General features: G+C 35.2%; 1 protein-coding gene across 2 annotated transcripts in view; it reads left to right on the top strand.

The window, feature by feature from the left end:
- The first annotated feature begins 289 nt into the window (after positions 1-289).
- The window catches only part of ngfb (nerve growth factor b (beta polypeptide)), a 48,306-nt gene continuing 35,277 nt past the window's right edge, over positions 290-13,318 (top strand). The window contains exons 1-3 of one of the 2 annotated variants that reach the window (XM_051112897.1): positions 290-385; positions 2,047-2,116; positions 7,232-7,334. The gene's annotated coding sequence lies outside the window, so the exon portion shown is untranslated. The remainder of the gene's footprint in view (positions 386-2,046; positions 2,117-7,231; positions 7,335-13,318) is intronic. The other variant, XM_051112898.1, reaches the window with a different exon arrangement.

The raw sequence follows: 13,318 nt of genomic DNA, 5'->3' as shown, positions 1-13,318 counted from the left end.
CTATACCAGCAAAAACAGCCTGGACCAGCACTATATCAGCATAAACCAGCCTAGATCACCCAAAGCTTATTTATTTAGCTTTCAGATGATGTATAAATCTCAATTTCAAAAAAATGAACCCTTATGACTGGTTTTGTGGTCCAGGGTCACATATTTAAATTGAATGTGGAAAGCAGTGTTTTCAGATAAGTTATTGTATGGCTTCAGAATGTTTGCAATATAGCACAAGTTGGATGTGTGATGTATGGATTACTTGTATGATGTATTATTTTTCTACCTCTACAGCTCCAGTCATCATCATTAACAACAGCACCCTGGACATTCTGTGAAATGTCTTCTTTCATGTCCAACCGAAAAATGAAAGCCATACAGGAACGACATGAGGGTAAGTAAATGATGCCATAATTTTTAATTTTTGGGTTAACTATTTTATATGTTTAAACAGATTATATAAATGTAATATAAAGTTAATACAAACCCAACAAGCAAACCTGTTCGCTGGTGTAAAACACCTAAAGCGCTTTAATCAATGTGCCGAATGCTCCAAAACAACTGGATTTTAGCCCCTTCCCCCAAAACCCCACTGCGTCCTATAGGAGCTGTCAAAGACAGGCAAGCCTAGACACACATGCAATCTGCTCTACACAGGGGGGAAAAGGATCCCCTACCCCTGTGTCTCATTTATCACACCAGGCGTCCAATAAACACACACAAACACACAGATGCACAGGTAGACAACTTGCCCTCCAAGCATAAAATGCAAGCCTATGGAAAAACAAACACGCGTGGCTATTCGCAGTTGACATACATACTCCATCCATTTGAGTGCAAAAAAAAGCCATGCACACACATGCACGCTCCTGCATAATGCATGCGCGCACGCTCGCACACTTATAACCCATAATCCACCCACACAGAAATTGAGAAGGGTTTTCCCCTGGTGCAGAATTAAAGAGCTCACGCTTCCCAGCCCCCACTTCCTCTTACCTCTCTCTTCCTGCACCTCGGAGCTGGGAAACACTGGCAGCTGAGCGGCTCGCCGAACCAGACCACGTGCTCCTATTCATTATGTGGACTGAGATTACCCTGGGTGCTCTTTACAGGCTTTAAGCCATAACAAATGCATGCACTGTTTATATGTGTATTGTATGTGTGAGGTTATTACCTTAGCCAATAAACAATTTCCTGCAAAATCCTCCAGTTTGAGCTCAACATCAATACTTGATTGCATAACGTAGGGACTGCTATAACAAGAACACATACCCTATACAACAGTTATGGTATATATGCAAAAAGAGCACAAAGGGTTTATCGTATAGAAAGCTAAGCGGTGAGCTGAGGAGACACGATAAAAAAGGGTCAGAGTGAAAAATGCAAAATGCACCTGCAAAATCTACAGATTTATATCATCGCCTTCAGATAAACACGCTGCCAAAAGCTTTACATGTCAATCAGACGGTCTCTTCCTGTCTGAGTGGGTGGATTGTGTTCAGAATAAGCTACAATATGGACCGCGCTGTATCCTGGTTGCCAAAAATGTGGTTATGTGCGTCGATAGCAATTCTCTGAACTAATGAAACAAGAGCGCTCACAGCTGGCATCGGTTAGGTAACGTGTTAAAATTGGTAATTGAGGTGAGCTGTGTGAATTGTTATGAGAATTGACTTTTTCCATAAAGAAGTGATTGCACGGAGAACATCAGGACTCCCACTGGTTCCAGTTCCTGAACTAAAGCACTTAAAAAACAATCTCTAATCATCAGTCTTCAGGATTCTGGTAATATAATGACGCACTTGAGATATGTTGTGCAACTTGGATTGAGCTGTGCATTCTTGCTGTAACATATTGGACTGCATTGACTAACAGAGATGCTATTGCATAATTCATAGCAGCTGTGTGTATATTATATTGATTAAATGTGCCTTCATGTCTTCTTTTACGGAGGTCTGTGCGTGTATGAATTTCAAGGCGATGTTCGAAATTACATGCTGTTATCACTGGCTCATGTTAAAGTGGACTCACCTGATTTTCTTTAAACTATTTCAGATTATACTGAAGTCAATCAGTTCATGGTATTAATAGCAGTGGGAGGAACCAAATTGCTTTTGAAAGGAAGGTAAGATTATCATTTAAGTGATTCAAGCTTTCATATCCTAACTAGGTCAGGGAGATGACATCAAATGTAGACATGTTCACCATTTCTATTTGTGACTGTGGGTGACACGTATAGACGCTGTGGTGTTTCCTGATTTACTGCATGAAAGCCAATGTTACGAGACCTGTAATCTAGATGTTGTGAACCTATCAAATCTTTATTTACTACTTTTCTTTCTAGTTGTATTTCTAGCTGTATACTGTTCAAACGTATGTGGTCTGTAATTTTTTTTTATAGGAAAAAAAACTTTTTTATTCAGCAAGGAGTAACAAGAATAACAGTAAATTGTTGCAATAATAATAAGAAATGTTTTTTGAGCAGCAAATAAGCATATTACAAGTATAAGCTTTGCATCACAGGAATAAATTACATTTTAGAGTATATTACAACGAGAAAAACAATTATTTTAAATTGTATCAATATTTCATAATGTTACAGTATTTCTGATCAAATAAATGCAGCTTGTTCAAAAACATTTGAACAGTAGAGGTCATAAGTTTACATACACCTTGCAGAATCTGCAAAATGTTAATTATTTTACCAAAATAAGAGGGATCATACAAAATGCATGTTATTTTTTATTTAGTACTGACCTGAATAAGATATGTCACATATCAAAGATGTTTACATATAGTCCACAAGAGAAAACAATAACTGAATTGATAAAAATCATACGCTTGATTCTTACTACTATGTTGTTACCTGAAGGATCCACAGCTGTTTTTTTGTTTAGTGATAGTTGTTCATGAGTCCCTTGTTTGTCCTGAACAGTTAAACTGTCTGCTGTTGTTCAGAAAAATCCTTCAGGTCCCACAAAATCTTTGGTTTTTTAGCATTTTTGTGTATTTGAACCCTTTCCAACAATGACTGTATGATTTTGAGATCCATCTTTTCACACTGAGGACAACTGAGGGACTCATATGCAACTATTACAGAAGGTTCAAACGCTCACTGATGTTTCAGAAGGAAACACAATGCATTAAGAGGCAGGGGGTGAAAACTTTTTGAATTTGAAGATCAGGGTACATTTAACTTATTTTGTCTTCTAGGAAACATGTAAGTATCTTCTGTAGCTTCTGAAGGGCAGTACTACATGACAAAAATATGATATTTAGGCAAAATAAGAAAAATGTACACATCTTCATTCTGTTCAAAAGTTTTCACCCCTCAGCTCTTAATGCATTGTTTTTCCTTCTGGGGCATCAGTGAGTGTTTGAACCTTCTGTAATAGTTGCATATGAGTCCCTCAGTTGTCCTCAGTGTGAAAAGAGGGATCTCAAAATCATACATTTATTGTTGGAAAGGGTTCCCATACACAAAAATCCAGAAAAACCAAAGAATTATTTTCTCTTGTGGACTACATGTAGCGTCTTTTATGTGAAGTATCTTATTGAGGTCAGTACTAAATAAAAAATAACATGCATTTTGTATGATCCCTCTTATGTTGGTAAAATAATTAACACTTTGCAGATTTTGCAAGATGTATGTAAACGTTTGACCTCAACTGTATGTCATGACACAAATTCACAGCATTTAATCGCCTTTGTGCCTTTACTTCTTCATTTTAAATGGTCCTGTGGTGTGACCAACTATTTAATGTAACCTCAATTAGTATAAGGTCATAACACTGCATATATATTAATTATAGAAGAAATTATTTTTAAGAACAGTTTTAGTGACTTACAGCATGACACACCTCAGGATACTTCAGAAACTATAAAGGAGGCTTTTGGATTTGGTGTTTTAGAAGCATGAAGAATGAGACAATTAGAATGATATGAGAGATTATGTGTAGTCATTGTTCAACCTATAAAAACCCAAATTCCTTTAAATTGACTGTAAGGCATAATCCTTCTCAAAAAGGAATACAAATCCATCCTTTTCAGTCTTACAAGAAAGGCACAATTGATACAAGCACCACAAATGATTTTGATTCCATCTTAATGATTTTAATCCAGTTCACATCAGCATCTCTCTCAAGTGGAGGAAAAAGTGGGTTAGATCTCATGAGTCGACTCCACGTTCTAGAAGCAACATGGATCTTTTTCTGGCGTACGAGTGTTGCGAGATGTTTATCTTCCGGTGGAAATAACACCGTGATTTAATGAAGTTCTGCCCTAAAAATGACGAAACCGAAGCATGAAGCTTTTGAAACCGCATGGCATTTAAATAATTCCAGCTTTGTTATTTAATTTACATTGGAAATGTATCTGTATAATGCATCAAGAAATGTTGCCGTGCACTAAAACCCAGACGCAAGACAGCAGCAGAAAATCTATACAGATGCATTCCCTCCAATGTGAGGTGCATTGTAAATAGTTTGCAACAAAGGGTTTTATAAACCTACAACACTATGAGAATCTAAATCACATTATGATGCATCTGTTTTAACTTTAAAGTACATTACAAATGCATGCGTTATGTCATCAAAACGTAATATAAATAGAAAGTAGTACCAGGAGACATGTCTTTTCGATTCTAAAGATATAAACACCTTATTACATAAACATGTTTAATTTCTTAACAGCGTCAGCATTAATTAAAATAAAACAGCTGGACTTGTCAAGTTACTTCTGCGTCCTTAAATCACCAAACGAACAGCGCAGTCGCCTCTGAAGTTTAACTAGAAATTCAAAGCAGAAAAGCACTGAAAAATTGTAACTGACAGCTTGGGCACAGTGACACAAATGCTTAGTTTGGTTCTTTTGAGGTCAGTGCGTGTTACCGCAAACCCGAAACATTGAAGTAAACATAGTTTAGTTTGAGAAAAGTTGAATTTTTCTATTATAATTCTCCATTCGAGTTACAGAAGCCACAGGCTACTTGGTAATTATTGCAGTCTTCTCACTTTCCGCCTCTGCTTGAGATACAGCTAAAGGGTGAGCTAACTAACTAGAGGCCATTGGGCTTGGGGTTGGATGAGGACGGTTGATTTTTTGGGCTGTGTTCCATATACTATTTTGTTTCTGCTGCCAATAGGCAGCATAGGAAGATTTGTTAAATGTTAGAGCAGAGCCATCATCTGACACCTGGAGTCATCAGGCACTGAAAGGTCAGCTCTGTCCGTCTGTTAAATGCCACAGAAATGTCATTAACATAAAAATGGATGGGAAGTAACGGAACGGGATCTAGAATGCCATTCAGAATTTTTGAACAGCTCACATGCCACAGGACAGGAAACATAAAATCATTTTACAAGTCTTTAGAGAAAAATAAAACTCACTCTTCCTCTACATTCTCATTCATAAAGCAATTTTTAATTCTTAAAAGTAATTTGGCAGTCAGTTACCTGATCTTATTTTATTTATTTATTTTTAATATTTTGATTTATTAAAAACACGTTTTTTGATATCAAAATAAGAATGCACCTCTTCTATAATGAATATGTCTTCAATTTCAAAATTACAGTTTTATTATGCTATTATACCTGGGTTATAATGTGAAAGTGATTAAACAATTTTTGATGTGTATAAAAATGAATAAATAAAAAATGCAATTCTTCTATAATGAATGTCTTCAGTTTCAGAATTACAAATTTATTATGATATCAAATCTGGCTTATAATGTAAAAAATTTTAATATCTTGAAATATGAAGAAAATTGCCTCATTAAAAGGTCGAAATAAATTTTCTGAAGTTATCTGGTAAAAAAAAGCTTAGTGTATCTTGAGAATAAAAAGAGTAAAGTTATACGCCAAAATAACATATTCATAATATTCATATTCATATTATTATTTTTTTTAAAAACAAAAAAATAAATAAGTAAATAAAAAATAAATAAAGGAATAAATTAGTAAATAAATTTACAAATAAAAAATGTCTTAAATTCTGTGATTAAAAGTCATTTTGATAATATTTCTGTAGTAAACGGTGGAAAATGTCAGCATTCTAAAATTGTAGCAAATAAAAATGTCTTAAAAGGTTTAAATAAAAATTCTGGAGTTTTCTGGTAAAACAATTTAGTGTTTCTTGACAATAAAAAAAGAGTAAAGTGGTCAAATGATACACCAAAAAATCATATTCATGATATTTAGAAAAAAAAAAATAAAATAAATAATAATAAATCATTAAATACATAAACATAAAAATAAATGAATAATTAACTACATAAATAAATTCACAAATAAAAAATGCACCTGTTCTGTAATGAATGTGTCTTCAGTTTTGTGTTCAAATGTCTTGAAATGATAATAATGATAAAAATGATAATATTTCTGTGATAAACGGTAGGAAATTTTAACGTCCTAAAATTGTAACAAAAAATGTCTTAAATAAAAATTCTAAAGTTTTCTGGTAAAATATTTTAGTGTTTCTTGAAAATAAAAAAAGTAAAGTGGTCAAATGAAGAGTAAAGTGGATAAATGATATTCATGGTATTTGTAAATAAAAATGAATAATAATAATAATAATAATAATAATAATAATAATAAAATAAATGAATGAATACTTAAATAAATTCACAAATAAAAAATGCACCTTTTCTATAATGAATATGTCTTTAATAATACATAATATTTTAGTGTTTCTTGAGAACAAAGACAATAATTTAGTAAAATGATACACCAAAAAACATATTCATGATATTTGTTAAAATAAATAAATAAATAATAATAATAATACACAAACATAAAATCACATGAATGAATAACTAAATAAATAAATTCACAAATAAAAAATGCACCTCTTCTATAATGAATACATCTTCAGTTTTGTGATTAATATTCATTATGATAATATTTCTGTGGTACACTGTGAAAAATGTCAGCGTCCTGAAATTGTAACAAACAACAAATATCTCATTAAAAGTTAGAAATAAAAATGTACAAGTTTATATATAAAATACGTAATGTACAGAACATATAAATTACATACAAAAAATTGAATTAATAGGGCCTAATAATAGTTCATAATTAAAATTAATAACAGCTATGCAGTTACAAAGCTTGACATTTATGTAGTTATTAAGTCAAAAGCTTAGGTAAACAGGTTTAGTAGGTCAAAAGCAGACGATCATTTGCTTATTTGTCATTGACCTAATAATAAGATGCTTGCTTGGGATACTTCGCTTCTTTTTCAGTTTTTCAGGTTTCATGCTGACTGGTGCTAATCTGCTAGATTTGAGGGTCTGGAATTGCATTCGTATAGTTACAAAGGAACAAAGAAGAATTATGGAGAGGAAGGTAGGAAAGCCCGGTCAGGGAATCCTAATGACTTTATTGATTGTGACGCAGACATGTATAAATGCCTGACATCACAGCACGCCATCAGAGTTCATCACCGAAACAGAAGGGAAAATTGCCCACAAATCTCATCTAAACGACTCTGACAAATGACTCTTTATATACAAGTAGGAAGGAGCTCTAGAAGCTCACAGCACGCTACCCAAATCACTGAAGGAGACATCAACACTGGAGGCATAAATTACTGTCTTTAAACATGTAGTCTGTTGCTCTGTAAACCAAATCTGCACGTTCTGTTTGCTGTGAAATTACACAGGCGAGCGCTGCAAATCTGGGATGTATTTTTCTAAATGTGTCAAGTCTAAAACCTAAATTTCCTCGCATCTTAACACGCTCCTTTTTGAGAAACAAACGAGCGCTCTCATTTCTGCTCCATCCCCCAATACAATCCCCCTCCCAGCAGTAAAATCCCATTCCAGTGTGCCTGTGTGCAATTGCCTCAACCCAGTGATTTATGAAAAGGAAGAAAAATCTCTGTGCAGATGGGACTGAGAGGTTAGAAAGAGGTATAAATATTCCTGATCATGTATTCAGCTGCCCCCGAGGTCCCTCCGTAATAGACGGTATATCTTCTAGTGCCATTAACCCGTGAGATCAGACGTGGTTGCATGTTACAGGGACAAGGGAAGCAAATTACGCGCAACCGCTCACGATCACACCTGTGTCCTATTCTCTAGCGTAACCTGGGTGTTGTTATTGTCACCTTCACCGTTAGAATATTGACAGTGGGATTGTTTTCTAAGAGAAAAGCGCTAGTTGAAAGCACTGCTGGCCCTTTGTAGTGCGAATTGAGTCTTTGTTAGTGATTCTGTTTGATCATCTCTAATTGAAAAGAACATCCGTAACATATCGCAGTGTTTTTTTCATTGTGCACGTGCCATAAAAATCAATAAAAAGCAACACGCACGTCCTTTAGCTGCAATTAATTGTACTTTTCAATCTATAGTATATTTCGTTTGTATTCCTATATCTAGTGAGGTGGTCTGTCTCTAGCATCTGCATTTATATGCAATTGTAGAAACAATTTTCACTCAAAAAATGTGCACAAATACAAAGAAACACAAGTAACACACTGAATTAACCATGCAATTGTAGTCTTTTTTTTAGAGTAAAAAAACTGGCATAGTATTTTCTTAATAATTCTAATCTTTTTTTTTTTTATTTAAATTTCGATTTGATTATTTTTACTGTAATACATATAAACTATAATACATACATATATATATATATATATATATATACATACAGTGGGTACGGAAAGTATTCAGACCCCCTTAAATCTTTCACTCTTTGTTATATTGCAGCCATTTGCTAAAATCATTTAAGTTCATTTTTTTTCCTCATTAATGTACACACAGCACTCCATATTGACAGAAAAACACAGAATTGTTGACATTTTTGCAGATTTATTAAAAAAAAAACAACTGAAATATCACATTCAGACCCTTTGCTGTGACCCTCATATATTTAACTCAGGTGCTGTCCATTTCTTCTGATCATCCTTGAGATGGTTCTACACCTTCATTTGAGTCCAGCTGTGTTTGATTATACTGATTGGACTTGATTAGGAAAGCCACACACCTGTCTATATAAGACCTTACAGCTCACAGTGCATGTCAGAGCAAATGAGAATCATGAGGTCAAAGGAACTGCCTGAAGAGCTCAGAGACAGAATTGTGGCAAGGCACAGATCTGGCCAAGGTTACAAAAAAATTTCTGCTGCACTTCCTAAGAGCACAGTGGCCTCCATAATCCTTAAATGGAAGACGTTTGGGACGACCAGAACCCTTTCTAGAGCTGGCCGTCCGGCCAAACTGTGCTATCGGGGGAGAAGAGCCTTGGTGAGAGAGGTAAAGAAGAACCCAAAGATCACTATGGCTGAGCTCCAGAGATGCAGTCGGGAGATGGGAGAAAGTTGTAGAAAGTCAACCATCACTGCAGCCCTCCACCAGTCAGGGCTTTATGGCAGAGTGGCCCGACGGAAGCCTCTCCTCAGTGCAAGACATGAAAAAACACCTGAAGGACTCCAAGATGGTGAGAAATAAGATTCTCTGGTCTGATGAGACCAAGATAGAACTTTCTGGCCTTAATTCTAAGCGGTATGTGTGGAGAAAACCAGGCACTGCTCATCACCTGTCCAATACAGTCCCAACAGTGAAGCATGGTGGTGGCAGCATCATGCTGTGGGGGTGTTTTTTTTAGCTGCAGGGACAGGACGACTGGTTGCAATTGAGGGAAAGATGAATGCGGCCAAGTACAGGGATATCCTGGACTAAAACCTTCTCCAGAGTGCTCAGGACCTCAGACTGGGACGAAGGTTTACCTTCCAACAAGACAATGACCCTAACCACACAGCTAAAATAACGAAGGAGTGGCTTCACAACAACTCCGTGACTGTTCTTGAATGGCCCTGACTTAAACCCAATTGAGCATCTCTGGAGAGACCTAAAAATGGCTGTCCACCAATGTTTACCATCCAACCTGACAGAACTGGAGAGGATCTGAAAGGAGGAATGGCAGAGGATCCCCAAATCCAGGTGTGAAAAACTTGTTGCATCTTTCCCAAAAAGACTCATGGCTGTATTAGATCAAAAGGGTGCTTCTACTAAATACTGAGCAAAGGGTCTGAATACTTAGGACCGTGTGATATTTCAGTTTTTCTTTTTTAATAAATCTGCAAAAATGTCAACAATTCTGTGTTTTTCTGTCAATATGGGGTGCTGTGTGTACATTAATGAGGAAAAAAAAGAATTTAAATGATTTTAGCAAATGGCTGCAATATAACAAAGAGTGAAAAATTTAAGGGGGTCTGAATACTTTCCGTACCCACTGTATATAGCAAAGTTAGCTAGAAATCATCTGATTCGTCCATTGTTTTACAACTGACACTGATCTGTGTCAAAAGTTGAGCTATTTTTAACTTGGCATAACAAGACACACTGTATGTCTACTGCATGCTTAGACCAACAATTAAAAAATAGGGCAGATGGTAACGCTAGAATGCATTGTGTATGCAGCACCACAACTAAAGTGGGACACTCCTCACAGGCAGTTACCCCTTCTAAATTAGTTCAAAGTCACCATGATACCAAAACTGACTTTTTATTTCTTTATGGAATAATGAAGCGTTTATTATAAATAATTTATCCGTGCACATCCTTAATTTGTCCTCATAATTCATGTGTCCTCATAATCTTTATTCAAAAACAAACTTTAGCTTTACTTCGCAACCGGTTTTTAAGGGCAGGACAATAATACTTTGTTTCTACCTATGTCATTAACAGAACAATGAACTTTCCCTACAAATTTAGGTTCTAAAAACAATTTGGGAACATTGTTTTGAAACATTCTATCAACATTTTACCCACAAAAGAACATTATTGGAATGTTTATTTTTAATATTCTAAAACATTAAAATGTCCTGCTTTCTTGTTGTGATTGTGATAGAATGTTATTTAAATGTTACAAAAATGTTTGCTACAACATTCTACTACATTTTTACCCAAGTATGTCCTTTAAATGTTTATTTTCAATATTCTAAGAATGTTAAAATGTACTCTTTTCTTCTTGAGATTAGAACATTATTTGTGACACTGGACCACAAAACCAGTCATAAGGGTCAGTTTTTTTAAAACTGAGATTAATACATCATCAGCATTCAGGAATGGCTTTTAAAAAAATGCAGCGTAGAACGCGAGGGTCTTGACACGTGCTTTTGAGACGTGACGCAATGACAACAATATTCAGTGACACAGATATTTCTCTCCAAGCTCTTTTTTAAGGAACAAGTTGTGATAATAGCTTGAAGAAATGTCAAATAAGATAAAAGATGTGAGACGTGAGCGTAATGGTCATGCCGTAAAGCATGTTTACATAGAAAAACAATGGAATGGAAAAACGTGTTCTGTGTGAATGGACCCTGAATGCGAATTTTGTCATTGTTTTGGTGCACACTAGCTTACAGATAATCTTATGGTTAACATATTCACACTAAAAGCCAAAAAATTTAAAAAAATGTTTCTTACAGCATTCTACAAAATTTTGACCCAAAATGTGTTATTTGAACGTTAATTTGTAATATTCTAAGAACACAAAAATGTACAGTTTTCTTGTTGTGATTAGAACACTATTTCATTGTTACCAAAAAAAAAAAAGACTTCATAGAATGTTCATCAAGTGCAAATAACATCATGAGGATGTTTTGAGAATGTTTGAAAATGTTAATGTTTTCTCTCAATGCTATGGGAACATTTATCAAATATTAATAAAGTTTTACAATGTTCCGTAAACATTACTTAAAGAACGTTTTGTTCTAACTTAAAAAGTTAGAAATTATGTTTATTAGCTTGACAGCTCGTCTGCTTTTGGTACTTAAAGGGCTGTTTCACCTAAAAACGAAAATTCTGTGATTAATTACTCACCCTCATGTCGTTCCAAACCCGTAAGACCTTTGTTAATGGAACACAAATTAAGATATTTTTGATGAAATTCGAGCACTTTCTGCATAGACAGCCACACAACTACCACGTTCAAGGCCCAGAAAGGTAATAAGGGCATCGTTAATATAGTCCATGTGACATCAGTGGTTCAACCTCAATTTTACGAAGCTAAAGAAAACAAAAATAACTACATTTTTCAGCAATTTCTTCTCTTCGATGCCTATTCACAAGAGTACCAGTATCTTAAAAAATAGATATAGATAAAAATAATTTTGGGTCTTATGGGTCTGAAATGGCATAGGTGAGTAATTAATGGCTAAATTTTCATTTTTGGGTGAACTATCCCTTTAAAACTGATTTGGATATTAGAAGGTTTCAGTCTAATACATTTAATCTAAAGCATCAAGCCTATTTTCTCTCATATAACTGAAACCGTCACACCATGTTTGCTGCAAAGTGGACACGGGTTTACCATAACACATTATACACTGACCTGTAGATGGGCTGCAAGTGGAAGTCAAGCTTAATTAACTAATTAATTGAAACTTCCAGCTGCTGGTTGCAGCATCTGTTGTTGTAATCTTCTGCTGCGAGTCTCCGGTGAGAATTAATTTACTCTCCCTGCTAACAAGCCATCGGTGGGTCAAATCTGCTCCCTTCAGAGGACTTCAAAAACAAGATACATGCATAATTACTCTTTGCAAAGTATGTTCAGAAATACAGTCATCTGTTAAAATGTGCATCAGGCTGGTTGTGTTCATAGCATTGTCTAATTTATGTATACATTGCTGTCCTGGTAAACACTTAAATGAGGACAGTCCAGTGTCTAAAAAGCACCCTCTTGTGGTTGAGCATGGACCTGCAGTGATTTGTAAATGATTGGGGAGGATTGGCTGCAGCTCAACTATTAGGGTGAAAAAAATTGTTATTGACTTTTATTGAATGTGGAACACTCCAGCTGCGAGGTTTAGAGATAAGATTAGTTCTTGTATAAACATCTTCACACCACCCAGTAGTGTATTTCCACATGAACATTTATTGCAGCATTGTAGACACCAGAATATTTGATGGACACCACAAGGAGGCAGCAAATATTTTACCAATATAAAGCGTCTATGCAGAGTTTGCCATCCATCAGTGCTTTCTGTGTCAGTTAATTAGTGGTGCTTGCCAAAGCATCAATTATCACTTGTTTGAGTTTAAACAATCCATCCAACAATCACCTAGCGGTACCACAGCAACATGCAAACAACCACTCAGAACAACTTGGCAACCGTATACCAATTTGGCAACCACATGCAATACTGAGTTAGCTTAATCAGTATTTCAAGTTAAGAGCAATTAACATTTGTGTTCAAGAAAATCAAAGGATAACTTAATCTCAGAGTATATTAACCTAATCAGTTTCTAAGTAACTGAACAGATGTACTCAGAAAACATATTAAGATTTACAGCACACTTCCAACTAATACCAAATGTTTTCTG

This window comes from Labeo rohita, chromosome 6, assembly GCF_022985175.1.
Source record: "Labeo rohita strain BAU-BD-2019 chromosome 6, IGBB_LRoh.1.0, whole genome shotgun sequence".
Taxonomy (NCBI): Eukaryota; Metazoa; Chordata; class Actinopteri; order Cypriniformes; family Cyprinidae; genus Labeo; species Labeo rohita.
This window is presented reverse-complemented; position numbering and strand designations above follow the sequence as displayed.